Source organism: Astyanax mexicanus, chromosome 5, assembly GCF_023375975.1.
Source record: "Astyanax mexicanus isolate ESR-SI-001 chromosome 5, AstMex3_surface, whole genome shotgun sequence".
Taxonomy (NCBI): domain Eukaryota; kingdom Metazoa; phylum Chordata; class Actinopteri; order Characiformes; family Acestrorhamphidae; genus Astyanax; species Astyanax mexicanus.
This window is the reverse complement of record NC_064412.1, coordinates 7,687,927-7,706,496: the sequence shown is the minus strand read 5'-3', so window position 1 is coordinate 7,706,496 and position 18,570 is coordinate 7,687,927. Positions and strand designations below refer to the sequence as shown.

At 38.7% G+C, this 18,570-nt stretch overlaps 1 protein-coding gene across 1 annotated transcript in view; it reads left to right on the top strand.

Moving 5' to 3' along the window:
* Window positions 1–18,570, top strand: part of LOC103036892 (cadherin-22) — a 330,834-nt gene that overhangs the window by 77,011 nt on the left and 235,253 nt on the right. The window contains exon 2 of the mRNA XM_022675617.2: window positions 6,267–6,340. The gene's annotated coding sequence lies outside the window, so the exon portion shown is untranslated. The remainder of the gene's footprint in view (window positions 1–6,266; window positions 6,341–18,570) is intronic.

Sequence of the window (18,570 nt, the reverse complement as noted above, 5' to 3'; positions counted from 1 at the left end):
TGACCAAGCTAAGATCAAAAACATTTTAGTAATAAGTATTTAAATTAACACCACTAATATACATATAATTGCATTTATTTTTTTTTGTGGATATATTTAAATATCCACTATCAAAACTTGCGTCTTAAGTAGAAAAGGAACAAGTATAATTAATTCACAGTTAATCACAGAATACTGTCGAGATTCATCTGTTTTTAATTCCCTTTTTTAGTTGCTCGTTTGGCTGCATTCACTCTGAAAAAGGAACTCTGCAGCCGAACGCTTCAGCCTCCAACAGTGAGCATGAAATAATGGCATATTGCTTTTTAGCTCTGCAAGGTGAACTGAGTTCCCGGGCAGGTTGTTAGTGATGTGGGTGTGCGCGAGTCGGACTGACTCCAGGCCCGTGTGATATCTCGCTGCTTCGCTAAAGCTCCTTGCCCCCTCAGTCTCCATGGCGACTTTGAGGGAAGCACTTCCCCGCTAGCTGGAGCTGGCCTTGGTTTCAAAGCTCATGCATTCGCCCATTAGTGCTTAGCATGAGCACAGGAGCGATAGTATTGTGCATGAGTGTGTTTGTAGGTGTGAGTGAGCCAAAACATTAGGTCTATCTAATAATATTCCAGTCTGGCACCAAGATATTAATGCCAGATCCTTTTATTTACGTCAGCTTATTGAACCCCACAGGTGAAAACTAATTGCCTACCGGGCCATTTAAATGCTATAAAAGAAAAAAGTCAAAAAAATCTTGTCAGCCAGGAAAAACTTCTTTCACTGCTCCAAGGCTTGCTTAGATTTTGGGCACTGTTGAAGCACAAGCATAGGCCTAGACCAGTGTTTTACAACCACTGTGCACACCATTTTTTTAATTGCTTGACACATATACTGTATAAAGCTAGTATTGCACCAATATGTCCTGACACCAGTCTTTTAATTCCCCTTTTTTAGTTGCTTGTTTCGAATCTACTCATTATAAATACATTCTTGCTCCCATGCCTGCTAATTTTGACCAATCAGAGGAGACAATCTGCTCACATGGTTTTCTGGTGCACATTTTGGTGTGTTTAAGTTTGTGCCTGTGTGAAAACAAACCAAACAGAAGTAAATTAACACATCAACTGATCCAAACCGTAGACACCAACGACAGGTGTGAAAACGCCCTATTATACAAATTCAGGTCTAATTTAGTAATCTCGTCTTGTTAGGCTTGCTTAGATTGTGGGCACAATTGAGGGCACTTTTGAAGCACAAGAATAGGCCTAGACCAATGTTTTTCAACCACTGTGATCCAGTGTGCCGTGAGATATTGTATGGTGTGCCGTCAAAGATTATCCAGGTTTCTTAATTGGTCATTACTTGACACATTGTCAAGTAACAGTGTTTTAATAGTAATGTATTTTCTTTCGTGTCAGTAGAGGCAGCATATAGCTAATTGCCTCAAGATTGCCACTGAGAGCTGTTAAAGAGCATTGTGTGTTACTGTCTTTCTCCCAAGGTATCAACTTTGTGTTAATCTAAACAGGCCCAGTGTGTATAGATGAATTAAGTGACCATATTGTCATTATTAGGCTAAAAATATGTCATATTATAACATTTTTGGTTGGTGGTGTGGTGTTGGATTTTTGCAATGTAAAAAATGTGCCGTTGCTCAAAAAAGATTGAAAAACACCGACCTAGACACTCTGTCTACTCTGCACCCTGGCAGCAAGGGAACAAGTGTTGCTGAGCAGTGTGTTGTGAGGTATTTCTATAGTGACCATCAACAAATCTTTCTGAAACCTTTTCTAAATGTATGATTTTACCACAGTAGCTGTTAGTTTGGTGTGCCCATAACAGCTTGCCATAGTAAGCATCACTCAGCTCTTCATAACTGATCACTTTAAATCAAGAGTTCCCAACAAGCCGGTTTGGAGGAGCTGATGTTTTTGTCACCCAGGTCTTTAACCCTAACCACTCGACACCAAAAAAAAAAAAACACCCAACAAGCCTTGCCGTTTTAGAGCTGTTTCAGATGAGTCATCTGAACATAGCAATTTGGGCTTTGAAAAGTATCTCAGATTTCCATACCTGACCACTTCACAATTTAACGTCCATCATTTTCCACCTTTGATGCTCACCGTTTGAGCTTAATGATTTGGTTTGCTTTGTTCGAATGATTCAGATCTTCACACCTGACTTTCAAACCAGGAGCGCCCTAAAATAGCCTTGCAATTGTGGAGATGCTACAATTTTTTTGGCTTTTTTCAGACTCACCCAGGTCTTCACAACTGACGGCTACATGAGAAACAAACAACAAACCTTGTCACTTTAGAGCTGTTTCAGATGAGTCATCTGACCATAGCAATTTGGGCTTTGTAAAGTATCTCAGATTTCCACACCTGACCACTTGACAGGAGAAGCATCCAACAAAGCCTTCCCATTTAACATCCACCATTTTCCATATCAATTTGGTCTTTGTTTGAGTCATTTAGATTTTCACAACTGACTTTCAAAAAAGGGGTTCTTACATTTGTAGAGATTCTACAATCCAGTCATCTGCCAAAAACAGCAAACGCTTTAATACACAAGAATCGCACAATAAACCTTGTCATTTTGGAGATACTCCAATCCAGAAACCCGACCATAATAAGTGACCACAATAAGTTTCTCAGCTTTTTTTTCATACCTGACCACTTCACATGAGAAGCACCCAACATACTATCCAGCCACTTTACACCAGAAACACCCAACAAGACTTGCAATTTTGGAGATGCTTCAACCAAACTCACCTGTCCATAATGATTCGGCTCTTTTTCTTGTTCCAGGTTGCTTAGTTCTTCAAACCTGACCAATTCAAATCAGGAGCACCCAATAAACCAGGCTATTTTAGAGATGGTCCACTCCAGTCATCTGTCCATAACAAACTTGCTCTAGTCACTGCCCACTTAGGACTTTATACCATTTGACCATTTCAAACCAGGACCACCAAAAAAGCCTTGCCGCATAAAGGCGCTCTATCCTAGTTTTTTGGATTTCTATTTTGAAGATTTTGGAGATTGTTCAACCCAGTCATCAGGTAGTTGGCTCTTGTCAGAGTTGTTCAGTTCTTTACACCCGGCCACTTCAAACCAGGAGCACTCAGAAACCCATGCCATTTTAAAGATGCTCCAGTCCGTCACTGTGGCTTTTGTAAGAGTCACTCAGGTCTTCAACCATGACCACTTTACACCAGAAACACCCAACAAGCCTTGCCATTTTGGAGGCACTTCAACCCAGTCATCAGTATCGTCCAGGTTTTCACACTTGACCTCTTCAAACCAGTACCCAAAAACTCTTCCTTATTGAAGATGTTCTGTGCCAGTCATATACTGCGCTAATACTGCTAATGCTAATGCTCCAGCTTTAGTGGAAATCTGTAAATTTAAGCTTACTCTTAACTAACTGAAGCGCTTTACTCACCCAAATAAACAGTTTTCAGGAGAGAAATCTGTGTAGATTTACATCCAGCACTCGTTTGACTTGTATTTTTTTATTTTTGTAAGAATTTACAGTTTTGTTTATTTCATTTAGCTTAGCTTTACAGGTCTTACCACCCAGCGGCTAGACCTACTGAATTCAGAAGGAAAACATGGCGGCGTCCCTGTTCCTACTACTAGTTACTAGTTAATAGTGTCGCATAAAATGCGTCTTATAATTCGATGCTCCTTATAGTGCGAAAAATACGGTATATTTTCATATGATGATTATATACTTTTGTAATGAGGTTTATTTTTTTCTCTGTTAGATATCAGGCTGCGTTCATGTCCAGCTCTTTTGTTCTTATGTGATGATTCAGGATTTAATGTGAATCTAATACTAAAGAAGATTCTGATGGCAGTCTTTTGTATTCCTCCAGTGAATAAATTCCATCCAATTAATTGTTTTTCCTCAAAAAAAAAAAATCACAAAGATATTGTAAAGTATCAAAAAATCGACTAGAATACTGAATGATATTACCGTTTTACGACATATTGTGTACAATACGATATGGCAAACACCTACATATCCAACCAGCTGTACTGCTACTGTCTAACATACTGTACATCCCAGACCATTGTTCCAGGATGATGAACATTACTGGCCCCATCTGTGAGTGGTCTTATAATTTGGCTCATCGACCTACATGTGCGTGTAGAGAGAGAGAGAGAAAGAGAGAAAGAGAGAAAAAGAGCGAGAGAAAGAGAAAGGGAGAGAGAGATAGAGAGAGTGTATTCACGTCATGTCTCTGCGCTAATGATTTTCCTCCAGCAGCTGAGGCTGATCTGTATGCGGCGTCGGCGGCGAGGCAGGGTGGAGCTTTTGTACATGCTCTGTCAGGACAAAGTTTGTGTGATTAGGTCTTAGTTAAAGAGCAATTAAAAGAGTTTAAGTGGACATGGAACTGTGTCTGGGGATCAGCTGGAGTATCCTGACGTGGGGGGTGGGGGGTGGGGATGGTAATTAAATGGTCTTGTGGGTTATTGAATGTGTTGGATGAACACAGCAATGTCCTCCCTTTTTCTCACTTCCCATCTCTCTCTCTCTCTCTCTCTCTCTCTCTCTCTCTTTCTCTCTCTCCCTCTCTCTATCTATCTCTTTAGTTAGGAGTTTTGATACTTGTTACTTATTAGTTTTATCAATATAAGATATTGACAGCAATTGGTGCTAGGGCTCCAGTCACATCCTGGGTGGAAGAAGACTAGTTTCTGATCTAATGACATTTTAGGGACTTAATAACCTAGGCATCTGACTTCTTGTCCTTGTGTATAATCAAGAGTGATGTTTCTTCTTTCATGCATAAATTCAACTTATCCTGGCTTACGATGTATTTTTGTGCCTTTGTGTGTGCACTGTAAGCCCGGATAAGTTGAATTTACTTTAGAAAAAAAAAAAACGGTTGCCTTTAAAAAGTTAAGTAATGGGTAATGAAAACTTAAGTTAGCATAGCTTAGTACATTGGTTATTTCAACTAAAGGGGAAGTTAATTTAACTTTTTTGTTTTTGTTATACTGTAAAACCAGATAAGTTGAATTGACTTAAATTTTTTAAGGCAGCTGATTTGCTTATTTTTTTTTTTAAGTAATGAGGAATGAAAACTTGAGTTAGCATAAATTAAAACATCAAGTTATCAAGTTATTAACTAAAAGGGAAGTTGATTTGTTTCTAAGGTAGCCCAGGGAGAATCACTACACACTGATGGTGAGTGTTAGTCAGAAACTGTTGGACACACCCAGTATGCAAATAGATTGTGACATTGGTTCAACTCAAAGATCTCAGTTTGAATGTATATGTGCCCACAAATGTTCAACTAACTCAAAATATGTGAGTATTGTTCAGAATAGTCCAATTTTATGTAAAACAGACTTAAATCATTTGAGTTCAAACAATGTATGGGTTTACATTGTGTATATGTACAGGGGTTGGACAATAAAACTGAAACACCTGTCATTTTAGTGTAGGAGGATTCATGGCTAAATTGAGGCAGCCTGGTGGCCAATCTTAATTAATTGCACATTGCACCAGTAAGAGCAGAGTGTGAAGGTTCAATTAGCAGGGTAAGAGCACAGTTCTGCTCAAAATATTGCAATGCACACAACATTATGGGTGACATACCAGAGTTCAAAAGAGGACAAATTGTTGGGGCACGTCTTGCTGGAGCATCTGTGACCAAGACAGCAAGTCTTTGTAATGTATCAAGAGCCACGGTATCCAGGGTAATGTCAGCAAACCGCCAAGAAGGACCAACCACATCCAACAGGATTAACTGTGGACGCTGTAAGAGGAAGCTGTCTGAAAGGGATGTTCGGGTGCTAACTCGGATTGTATCCAAAAAACATAAAACCTCGGCTGCTCAAATCACGGGAGAATTCAATGTGTACCTCAACTCTCCTGTTTCCACCAGAACTGTCCATCACCACAATAAATTATTGTGGTCTAAACCCAGGTTGAGGTTAGCGGGAAAACAAAACCCAACACTCTATTTATTCCTGAGAGTTGAGGACATTATAATAAGTCTACTAGTTCAGGACGGTCTCCGCCTGTACAGCTAATCTGTGTGTTACGGTATTTCCGAGAAAGAAAGAGAGAGATGGAGGGTAGACGGGGGCTATACCACTATTTCTGCTCCTCGGTCCATTAGCAAATTACCTCCTCTTCCAGCCCTGCGATTAGATGTATGGCCTCAAAATTAATTTGCTTCCTTGCTTTGAAAACAATTAGGTTGACGCTGTTTTTCTCTCTCTCTTTCTCTATGTGTGTGTGTGTGTGTGTGTGTGTGTGTGGATGTACAGGGACTTACAGGGATGAACACAAAGTGAAGAAATAGGACCATAAAGAATTCAGTACCTGCAAAGCGGATGTAGAGGTAAGTGTGAGAATTGTGTGAGATGTTTTAACCTATGGTAGATTTCATGTAGTACCTACACTGAGCATATCAAGCATAACATTATGACCGCCTCTTTATACTGTAGTTCTATAATAATTACAGATTGTAGTTCTGTATTTGTTTCTCTGTATACTTTGATATTATCCTCCTTTTACTCTGTTCTTCAATACTCAGAACCCCACAGAAGACAAACAAAAACATCTATTATTATTATTTGGGTGGTGGATCTTAATTTTTCTCAGCACTGCACTGATTAGCACTGATTGGCGTGGTGGTGATGTATGAGGTGTTAGTATGTGTGTTGTGCTGGTGGTACAGTAAGCAGATCAGATGCTGCAGCAGTGCTGCTGGAGTTTTTAAATCACTGTGTTTAATCACTGTCCACTCTATTAGACACTCCTTCTAGGGTCCTAAACATTAATGGAACATTTGGTAATAAATGCAAGCTATTGTGTAATATAACTACAAAGGGTCCAATTAAAAAAAAAAAAAAAAAAAAAAAAAACACTAGGTTGAGTTTTCTGCTCCACTTGCAGCTCCCTGCCCAGATGTGAAGCTTACACGGGTTGCCAGATTGACACACCTTGTCAATATATGCGTTTTAATATCCAAAATATCTGTCTCTACTACACTAGTTGTGGTGGCAAATTACTCAGCTATACCTTATTACTCAGCAACCTTCCTGAAGCTCAGCGATTACCCGTTCAGCCAAATAACTGCCAGCTTGCCCGCTTTCATGAGTTCGTGATTGTTCTTTGTGTCATTGTCTATACCTGGCAACAAGGGGTGTGGAAATGGGACTGTAGAAATGTGGTGGCCAGATTTGGAGGCTACATCCCACACAGATTTCCGTGACGTACCGCACAGTTCAAATAAGAAAATACTGGGTGAAGCTCTGCTGACAAGAGTGCCAGTGCTTTAACTCAGCATGCTTCCTTAATATCTGTCTGATAATACATCCTGATCATGTTATGAGTTACTACAAAAAATATCATCATTAATTGTCAACTGCTCAGGCTCCGAGTGGTCCAGTGGTATAAAGTGTTGTCACTATTATCAAGAGATTGCTGGTTCGAATCCTGGTCATGCAGCTTGCCATCAGCTGCCAGAGCCCTGAGAGAGCACAATTGGCCTTGCTCTTTCTTTCTGTGGGTGGATAGATGGAGCTCTCTCCCCTCGTCATTACAAAGGGTGATGTGGATCAGCTCAAGGCTGCGTCTGTGAGCTAATGTATCAGTACCCCCTAGTAATAAGGTGAGCCTTATGAGAGGGTTGGGTTTTTGGCCTTTTAAATTAGGGAAAAAAATGGAATACATTTTTTTATTAAACCCTACAGCAGGATAAGTAGACCTGAAAAAGTGGATAATTGTTGTACAAGGAACACAGAGTTAGCCATAATGTTATGCTTGATCAGTATAAATGCGTTTTTTTTTTTTTTTTTTGTAAAACAAATGAGGATCAGGGATTGTGGCACAGTGGTCTGACCTGTTCTTACACAACAGCATGATCAGACTTACAAAGCCGGATATACTCTACTCTACAGTGGTCTGAGAAGTCCGCTGAGGACCACAGTCTCTGCAAACAGTTGTTTCCACTCCTCACAACACCACCTAATTCCACTAATGAGTTCTCCTCCTCACTGAAGAAGAGAACCTAATTAGTCAAATCAGGTGGTGTTATGAGGGGCCAGCGGCAGCACCTGCAGACGGCAAGGCCCCTCGGCGGACCCTTCCGCAGTTTCGGAGCTCGCGCCGGTGCTATGGCGTGCCTCGTTAAACGGTTCAGAGCTAAAAAAAATTTTAAATCAGCCTTAACCGAACCGCCGTTGATTTTCATTCTTTTCTCTGCTCATTGTTGGCATCATGTGTCAGAACTTAACATGTGGCGGTGTCAAAAAACATTCGAGCGAAAATCGCTTCGGCTGGCAGCTGCTGGGGTGCGATTGTGCTCGTTCGTGGGGGAAAGAAAAAAAAAGAAAAAAAAAACAAGCCACCTACGTTAATTCTGCGGTTCTGCAGGGTATGAATAAGGAATAAAAGTATTTGGTCATTAGGCAAGCTGCAATTTGGCTTGCCAATCATTCGCCAGGCAGCCGCGTACGCACCCTTTTAATACAATAATCAAATATTTAACCATAAACTGTCATTTGCAATTGAACATTCAAATTATTGTCGCGCATTAATATGCATGGCTTACTTGTTTCAAGGGGCTGCATATATTATTTTATATTGTATTATGTTAAATTATCCCTACGCTCACTATACTATGCATTCCTCATCAGGCTATTGGGAGTAATGAATAATGGAAATTAATAATGAATGAGTGAGCAGACAAGTCAATAATTAGTCAATAAGCCAATGAATAAATATATATATATATATATATATATATATATATATATATATATATATATATATATATATATATATATATGAGTACATAATAATAGATAAATAAAGTAAGCAAAATGAATAAATAAATAAATAATTAAATAATTAAGTGAGTAACCAAGAGGGCACCGTAGGTGGTGAAAAGGCAAGACACGGGTGGGCTTGGCTTAAGGAGGGAGTCCTTCTTTAAAGTCCTTTTTTTTTTAGATATGGTAATAAACACATAAAGAGCAGAGACTGATCAAAAACCTAATTACCCTAATCAACCGAGTCAGGGGGCAGGGCGGAAGAGGGTGGTGCGTCTGGCGGCTTTAGTGCCGCAGAATCCTGCTGTTAAACATGAATCATCTGTATCCACAGTCCTCATTTGTGCCCCCCTTCGCTACCCTTCCCTCCCCTCCCCTCCAAAACACACTGTGATTGCATGCAAACACACACACACACAAAAACACACACACTAACAAAAACACACACACACAATTTCCAGCTTAGCAGAAGGCCAAATTCTGCTGACTCAAGGGATTACGGCCCTTACCTCCTTAATATGGCTTAATATGTCTGCCAGTATAGCTGATGTTTTAATATCGGAGGCTATATGCTCCCCAGCCCGACAGCCTCCAAGTCGGAAGATTACGTGTGTAAATTTGCTCTCACCATCTGTCAGTTCGCTGAAATTGATTGCACATCATAATCTGGTGGCTCTTAGCAACACTGCATCTTGAGCATCTTGAGATGAGGGTTATTCTGTTTTGTTCATTCATTTCGTTTTTTTCTTTTTTTTTTTTCTGACCAGGGTAATCTAATAACAAGATTTAGGACAATAGGATTTGGCTCAGAATATGTATGCCATTATATATTTTATGCAGTTGCGTATATAAAAAGATTTCTTTGGAATGTATCATTCTTCACTCATGGTCATTGACTGTTACGAGTGGTTAGGTTGGTGCATGAATCAGGCAGTTACATACAGTAACTGTTGATTAGTCATTCGTGTGGCCCTTCTGTGTAGCGTGAGTTTAAAATATATGACGTCAGATCCAGTTAAAACTACGGTGGCCGAGAAAGCCCAACGCAGTGCAAATTGAAAAGCGCTGCAAAAGCACAAAACACATCCATCAAAATTACAACACAGGCGCTGCAAATAGAAAAACGCGCTGCAAATAGAAAAACGCGCTGCAAATAGAACCACAACACAACGGAAGTGAGTCACAACACAACGGAATTTTCCCGGGGGACCTTAAAAGATACTGTACCAGCTAAGCTGCGTCTTCAGTAACGTCTCGGACTTCACTATGTGTACAAAGGACAATAAGTGGCAAACAAGGCGTTTTGTGAAGCAGAACTTTTAATAATATGCACACAACTGTGGTAATCACAGGTAATAAACATAACTTACTTTTCAGAAGCTTGTTTGCCACTTATTGTCCTTTGTATACAGCTGGTACAGCATCTTTTAAGGTTCCCCGGGAAAATTCCGTTGTGTTGTGACTCACTTCCGTTGTGTTGTGGTTCTATTTGCAGCGCGTTTTTCTTTTTGCAGCGCGTTTTTCTATTTGCTGCACCTGTGTTGTAATTTTGATGGATGTGTTTTGTGCTTTTGCAGCGCTTTTCAATTTGCACTGCGCTGGGCTTTCTCGGTCACCGTATAAAACTGCAGGAACGCAGGAACTGATTGCAGATCATTTTTGAGTTAACTCAACTTTTTTGTTTTGACAAAAATTGTTCTAACTCCAGTTCAGTCAAAAGGACGTATTAAGCTTAGCCTCAAAAATGCTAGCAAAATATTAGCAAACATTTAGCAAATATTATGCGCCCCTCTCTTCAATGTATTTACTGCTTATTCCCATTTTCAATTAGGAAAATATTCCCCCTACCCCCCCCTATTACTGGGGTTAAGGCATTTTGTCTTCTGATTAAGGAGGGCTGTGGTGGTGATGGGATTTGAGCTTTGAAATTATGATCTAATGTCAGACATGACAACAGGTTTGTTGTATATATATATATATATATATATATATATATATATATATATATATATATATATATATATATATATATATATATATATATACACTGGAATTCCTTAATTTGTACATGCCACTGTTAATGGAATATTAATGGAATATGTATGGAACAGGTATGTAAAAATTCAAGAGTTACTTTATCATTTTAATCTGAATAGACTTTTTAAGGTGTAGTTAGCAAAGATACCCTAATAACTGACTTCATTTACAAAAGGAGAAGCAGACAGAACCTAGCTTGTGCTTTTTGTAATGACGTCATTTGTAGCTCTGGCATCGGAAATAAACGATAATCATAATCTGGTGGCTCTTAGCAACACTGCATCTTGAGCATCTTGACATGAGGGTTATTTTGTTTTGTTCATTCTTTCATTCATTCATTCTTTCCTTTTTTTCTTTCTGACCAGTGTAATCTAATACAAAAAATTAGAACAATAAGATTTGGCTTGAGAAATATTCTGTTTTATTTCATGCAGTTGCGTATATAAAAAGATTTCTTGGGAATGTATTATTCTTCTCTCATGATCATTGACTATTACGGGTGGTTAGGGTGGTGCATGAATCAGGCAGTTACATACAGTAACTGTTGATTAGTCATTCGTGATGGCCCTTCTGTGTAGCGTGAGTTTACAATATATGACGTCAGATCCAGTTCAAAGAACGCAGGAACTGATTGCAGATCATTTTTGAGTTAATTCAACTTTTTTGTTTTGACAAAAAATGTTCTAACTTCATTTGGGTGTGTTGGGTGTGCTCTTCAGTGTGTTTACTGCTTATTCCCATCCTCAAGTGTGAAAAAAAATCGTCCCCTATTTCCCCTATCACTTGGGTTGAGGACTTTCTAGAGTTACAGTCCTAAATGGTGGTGAAAGAATTTACGCTTATGATAAATAAAGGCCCTCAAAGATCAAATCAGAAATGCTGAAGTTTGTTGTTGTAAAGATGTTAATAAGCTATATAAAAGTAGCCTTTTACAAGGGAAAAGTTTTTTTTTGGAATGGCACAGTGGTTTAGTGGTTAGCACGTTCACCTCCCAGCACTGGGGTCTTGGGTTCTAGTCCCATCTGTGTGGAGTTTCCATGTTCTCCCTGTGTCTGAGTGGGTTTCCTCCCACAGTCCAAAAACATGGAGATTAAGTAAATTGGATACTCTAAAATGACCAATAAAAAAGGAGTAATCTAATGTTTGTGTGTGTAAATGTACTGTATGTTTATGACTGTACAATGGTTTGGCACTGTGTCCTGGGTAAAATGCTGTAGTGCCCTTTGAACCCTAGCCAATTTTCAGAAGTATTTATAGGAGACAGTCACACATGTCAAATATTGTTATTTTCAGGACTTTATTTTCTACTCGACTCTTCATTTGCTCTGTAAATATTACCTTATTTTTGATATTTGCTCTAATTTGACATGTTGTTTTGATCAAAAATCTAACTAGCGCATATAATTTTGTTTGTATTATTTGCATGTAGTGACTATAAAAAAAGTTGTCAGTATTAGAACTCTTATTGGGAAATGATAATCTTGGGTGTTTTATATCATTGTACTGAACAGAGTGATTCATATATTTATACTGTAGTGCCCAATGCTGTGCTCTGGGTGGACAGTTGTTTCCGGTTGAGAGTATATTGTGCACTATTGGCTGCTGCTTCTCACTGGTGTGTGGATGAGTGCTAAGTATGAATGTTTGTGTTGTAAAAATGTGATTTTAAAGCGTCCTTGGGTTTCTATGAAGGTGATATATGCTTGTAATTAATTTTTGAAACACTGTACATGTCACTTTTAGTGGAATAATAAAGGAATATGTATTTATGACCAAAATGATTTAATAAAAAGTTGCTTTATCATTTTGTTATGTGCCGCTTTGGTCAGCCATGCTTTGGTTTATCATCTTGTTCATGCTGGTCATTCTGGTCATGCTGTTACTTCACTTAAACCAGGGTTAAGAGAGTACAATTTGACCATGAAAGCTGAATTTTTTATTAGTTTTTAATTTTTTTCCTGGAACTCTTTTCTGTAAAATGTCTCTTAAAGCTTAAAGCACTGCTCTTTCTCAGTTTCTACAAAACTAATCACTGGCAGACTCTTAGCAGTTTAGACATGGATTTTAAGCCTGAATGCAGCTGAAGCTCCGTCAAGCACTGGTATGGCCTAGCTCTGGCTCCTGATACAAAAGGTCCAATCAGTTTCTAGTGAGGGTGAAATATATATGATATATAACCAGCTATGACCAGTTCCAGTGAGTGCTGCATTTACAGGTGGAGGCAGGATAACCAGAAGTTTCTGTGTTGTTTGATGTCAGTATGCTGGACTTCAGGCTCCATTTTCATGGATGTGCGAAGACTCGCTGCGCCTTAAGCTCGGAGCTCTGACATATTGGTAGTTTCATGGCTGCGCAAAGTGCGTTTTGGTAATTTCATGCCCTCCACAATGTGAAGTGAGCCAGGGTGGGAGCGTTGGCGGACAGAAATGGGAGCTGAGTGAAAATGAGGTAACGCAGGGTGAGGCGTTGAGGTTTTCGTGAGGATTTAGGAAGTCTAAAATGTGTAGCGAGCTGGAGTTTGATTTGAACTAAGTGCATTCAGGAAAGGCACAGAAGTTATAGTGAACTGTGGAGTTGTGTTCTTAATCAGGAGGATCACAGCTGTGTGAAAGGTGTAAGGTGGAAGTAAGATGTTGGTTTGGTGTATGGTTTTAAAAATAAAGGCGCTATGAAGGGTTATTTGAGCATATAAAAAAATAAAAAATACATATATATATATATATATTTACTAAAGGAATATATGTAAATGGGAGATAATTTTGTAAAGTCGGGTTAACTGTTAATGCTAAAAACATTCATGGCTCTTTTCTGGAGGATTTCTACAATTTTTAGAACATACTATATACAGCTCTGGAAAAGATTAAGAGATCACTTCAGTTTCTGAATCAGTTTCTCTGATTTTGCTATTTATTGGTATATATATGATTGAGTAAAATGAACGTTGTTGCTTTATTCTATAAACTACAGACAACAGTGTAACAGTTAAAATTTCAAATTGTCATTTAGAGCATTTATTCACAGAAAATGAGAAATGGCTGAAATAACAAAAAAGATGAAGAGCTTTCAGACCTCAAATAATACAAAGAAAACAAATGCATATTCATCAAGTTTTTTTCTGAGTTCAGAAATCAATATTTGGTGGAGTAACCCTGTTTTTAATAAACAATTCTTGGCATGTTCTCCTCCACCAGTCTTACACACTGCTTTTGGATAACTTTACGCGTTTACTCCTGGTGCAACAATTTAAGCAGTTCAGTTTGGTTTGATGGCTTGTGATCATCCATTTTTCTCTTGATTATATTCCAGAGGTTTTTAATTTGGGAAAATCGAATAAACTCATCATTTTTAAGTGGTCTCTTATTTTTTCAGAGCTGTAAATGAAGATTTTTGTTTTATTTGGATGGATTATATAATTTTGTTTTACATTTTAATGTTAGATTTAAGTCTAAATTTAAGATCTAGATTAAAGTTTAAGTTTTAGGATTGATTCATGGTTGAGATACTGACCTGCGCGTTTATGCTGTGAAGATACACCAGCAGCTAATTTAAGGGAACAGTAATGTTATTTTTGTCACGTCTGGTGCTGTTAGCTCCTCTGTCCCTTCCAACCATGACAATTTTATTCCTTATTCTGTTTATTATCGAGTTAAAAGTCTGATTTGTGCTCTGCAGTGCGTCTGTGTGTGTGTGTGTGTGTGTGTTTAACTAATGGGGGCAGTACTTATAGAAATGGACTCTGGTGATTGACCGTTGTCTGGGTTCATTTCAGTCAGTGGAGCACCTGTGTTTTCCCCTGCCAAAATAGCAGCACGCCAGAAATGTACCTGAAAACACCTCACTTCTGGACCACCACACCCATCAGTGTAGATTTATTCCTAAATTCCTAAAATCATTGCACAATTGCACTTTATACTTTTAATAAGATTTTGTGCTCATTACTTACGGCTCTGTGTACAAAAAAAAAAGAAAAGAAAACTGAATGCCTTTTTGATTTGCCTGTGTAGTAGCTCCCGATTTTACTTATCATGCTTTGCGATATGAAAATAAAACCCATAAGGTTAAGAATCTCAGATACCAGGCTTTTCAATATCCCCCCAAATATTTCATCTTCTAAGATAAGGGTAAAGAGCGTGCATCATTTTTCTTTTTTTTTTTCACACCGTCTCTGCAGGATAACATTGATTGCTTTGCTCCAGAGCTGTTTGGAAAGCACAGCATTGGTCAGGAAGGATCATCTTCCTATCCGTGTGTATTATATATATATATATATTTTTACTTTTTTTTCTGAGCATGGATGCAATACAGCTCTGTAATTACACAATATAAGCCTTTTTGACTTGAAGCCCAGGAAAGGGAGCCCATGCTGGGCTGTTAAAAAAACAGGATTTTACAGTAGTTTACTGTATTGAGCATAAACTGAACAGAAAAGAAGCCAAGGCGGCTGAAAGGCCCTCAAATGGTACAGCTGGGAATCCAATTGTAGGCTTGACCCAGACTGAATGTTTGAAAATTGGTTTTGAAAAATTGTATGGCGGGTAAATAAAAGATGTCGCTCGGGTTCAGAATTAGATATGATAACACGAAGGCCTGTAATTTAAGGAGGAATATTCTCTACTGCACGGCGTTGGGCCCACAAACAATATCCAGCGCATATTGAGAGGAGACGCGACACAATGGCCGACACTGACGCGGGATTTCAGTCATTCAGAGAATGCGCGCTCAACAGCAGGATCCACATTGTTGGAGGGAGGAGAAAGAGATAGCGAGTGAGATGAAAAGAGAGAGAAAAGGATGGCTGTGTTTCTGTGTATGTGTGTTTATGTGTTTGTGTGTGTGGGCAGAGGTGTTTTTATGAAGTGAACACCTCAGCTGAGTGATACGTAAATAAGGCGTATTGTTACCTGCGCTGAACAGTCGTGAAGTGCCTACTGAAAGCTTTCTTTACCTCAACCCCTGTTTTCACTATATGCCAATCTGGAGACGTCTGCCTCAGCGTTGCGCATTCGTCAGCCTGAGCCTGTGATCCTCGGCAATAGCTATCTGATGTTATCGCTCTTGTTCAAAGATGCTTGTCAAAGTAGCGAACGAAAAAAAAAAAAACAAAGAACAACAAAGAAAACAAAGAAAAATCAGAGTTACGTACCCAACACTTAGTGTTATACATATAAACTGTTTTTGATGGCTTCTGACAGCTGGATTTATCAAAATGTTGCTTCACATGTTCACATAAATAAAATAGTACCACTTTAAAATAAGACTACCCTTATTAAAGGTGTCCTTCAAGAAAAAAATATTATTCTTCTGAGTTGTATATGATGCTGCACACGAAACTTCCTCTTCCTCAACCTCCATTGTCTGCAGTAGCTAGTAAAAGAAAATTCTCCCTTCAGTGTTATATGATGATGGATTTTTACTTTCTGGACCTGGATTACCCACCTCTGTGTGTAACTATAGGTTTAAATAGGATCTCCGATGGATTTGCTGTTTTACAGAGACTCTAAGAGGAGTTCAGTGGCTGAATTGCACTTAGCAGGGCATTATTACACATGTTGTAAAGTAACATTATTACATTGCAAAGATTATAGTTATTAGTGTAAAAATGTCTTTATTTTAAAATGTTTCTAACGGTTGTCTGTCTCGCTGCCTCCTGGTGTCACAGTGCTGATGTATGAATATTCTTGAGCAAGAGCAAAAATCTTAGTGCCCCACCCCCCCTCACTCCTCCACAGCTTACTTAGCATTCACAGACATCCCAAGTTGCAAAAGTTGATTTCAGGGAGGTTCCACCTACCCCCCCGGCAAAAAAAAAAAAATTGCACACACACCAAAGGATAACGAAATTTTACTTTTATATGAATTAATTTTACTTTTTTTTTTAATTTAATTTAGATTATTCAGAGGCAAAATGAGTTTTATCTTTTTTCTTTTTGGAAGGCCCTGCCTCTGCTTTCCTTTTTTTTTTTTTTGGGGGGGGGGAGCCTTTATTTGACAAAAATTGACAGTTACAATATCATAAAAAAATGCACAACATCAAAAACATTTCATATCGTATTACAATAATTATTAATATTGCCTATGCCATGATCTGCTTTCTCTCACTCACTGAACAATTCCCGTCCGGGAGGGGGGAAAAACACTGCCCGCCCACACTAAAAACTGATTGGCTGTCTCACAGACTCTTTGAAGAGAACAGGCCAATCAGAACCCTCTCTGTTTTCTCTCTCTCCTTCCCACACGCGATTACAGAATAAAAGTCTGTGGCCTGTGTGTGCTCTTGGGGCACTCGTTCTGAATTCCGGGAGATTATATGTGACTCTTGTCTGCATTCATTCATACTAGAGACCACAACTATACATTTTAAAATGAATGAAAAAACAATGCAATGACATACTGTGTACTAATAGTTTATAAAGGCATGAATGCTATTTATGAACCATTCTTTATTGCTTCTTAAATATCACTGTGTTTATCTGCTATATGATACATTTAACTGAAACTGCTGATCCGAACAACCAATGATTTATAGCAAAGTCATTAAAAGCAAAATCATTTAAATTATCAGGGGGATCTTACTTTTTTTCATACCACTGTCTATGTGTGTATTAATGATCCTGATGATTGTGATATGCTGAAGCAGTCCAGGTCTTGTGAATTTCTGCTAGCTGTTAGGCCTCTGCACTCGACTGTACTGATTTTCAGCTCAATTTACAGTATCTGGAGTCTCTTTGTTTTGCCTCCATTTTTAATACAGATGGCCAGCAGACTGTGTGTGTGTGTGTGTGTGTGTGTGTGTTTGTGTGTTTGAAAGGAGCTGAAATAGATGATGGTGGGATTATGTTGCGGTTATGTATCATATAGCTAATTATGCCGGGTCTCTCTCTCTCTCTCTCTCTCTCTCTCTCTCTCTCTCTCTCCCTCTCTCTCCCTCTCTCTCCCTCTTAGGAATTACATTCAGCAAATGCAAATTCTTGCAGGCACCTATTTATATCATTAAAGAAATTTGCCTGGGGATCTCAGGAAAAAAAGGAAACAAAGGGACTTTCTCTGAACGACTTCTTATTGATCTGTAGACAAAACAGCTGTTAATTATGTGAGAGCAGGCTTTTAATTGAAGGAATGAAATAAGGTTGCCCTGTGTTCGGCTAATACGCATTGAAGAATGGGGAGGATTTGATTGAGTTTTGTGCCACTGGGGCTAAGCTACAGTGCTAGCTCTCTGCTCTACTCTGCTCTGCTCTGCTCCCATTAGCGATAGCTAGCTCTCCTCATGCTATACTCAGCTCTCAGGCTTTTCTTCTCATTCACACTTCCCAATAGTTGTTTTTTTTTTTTTTTTCTTTTAACACATAAAAATGAAGACCTTGAACGTGAGCATAACAAAGATATATTGACTTTTATAGTGGAATCGGTGGAGGAGGGGGAGGGGGGTTCTTTATGCTCAGCAGACACATTGATCTAACTAGTCAATCAAGTCTTCAACCAACATTTAATGATGAGCATAATGCACTCCGTGTATCCAAGATTGGAATAAAATAAATTATATTGAGCAGATAGAATCTGCCTCTGGGCAAAATATGCAATGTAGAATCTAAATAGTGCAAGTTTGTTTTTTATATTAATCCACAAAACTTTCTATAATACTATAAAATTTCTATAATTTCTATTATGCACCCTGCACAAGGCATGTAACAATGGTCACTGCTATCTTACACACCCTCAACAGTCTATTTTTGCACCTTGTGCCTGCACCATTAAA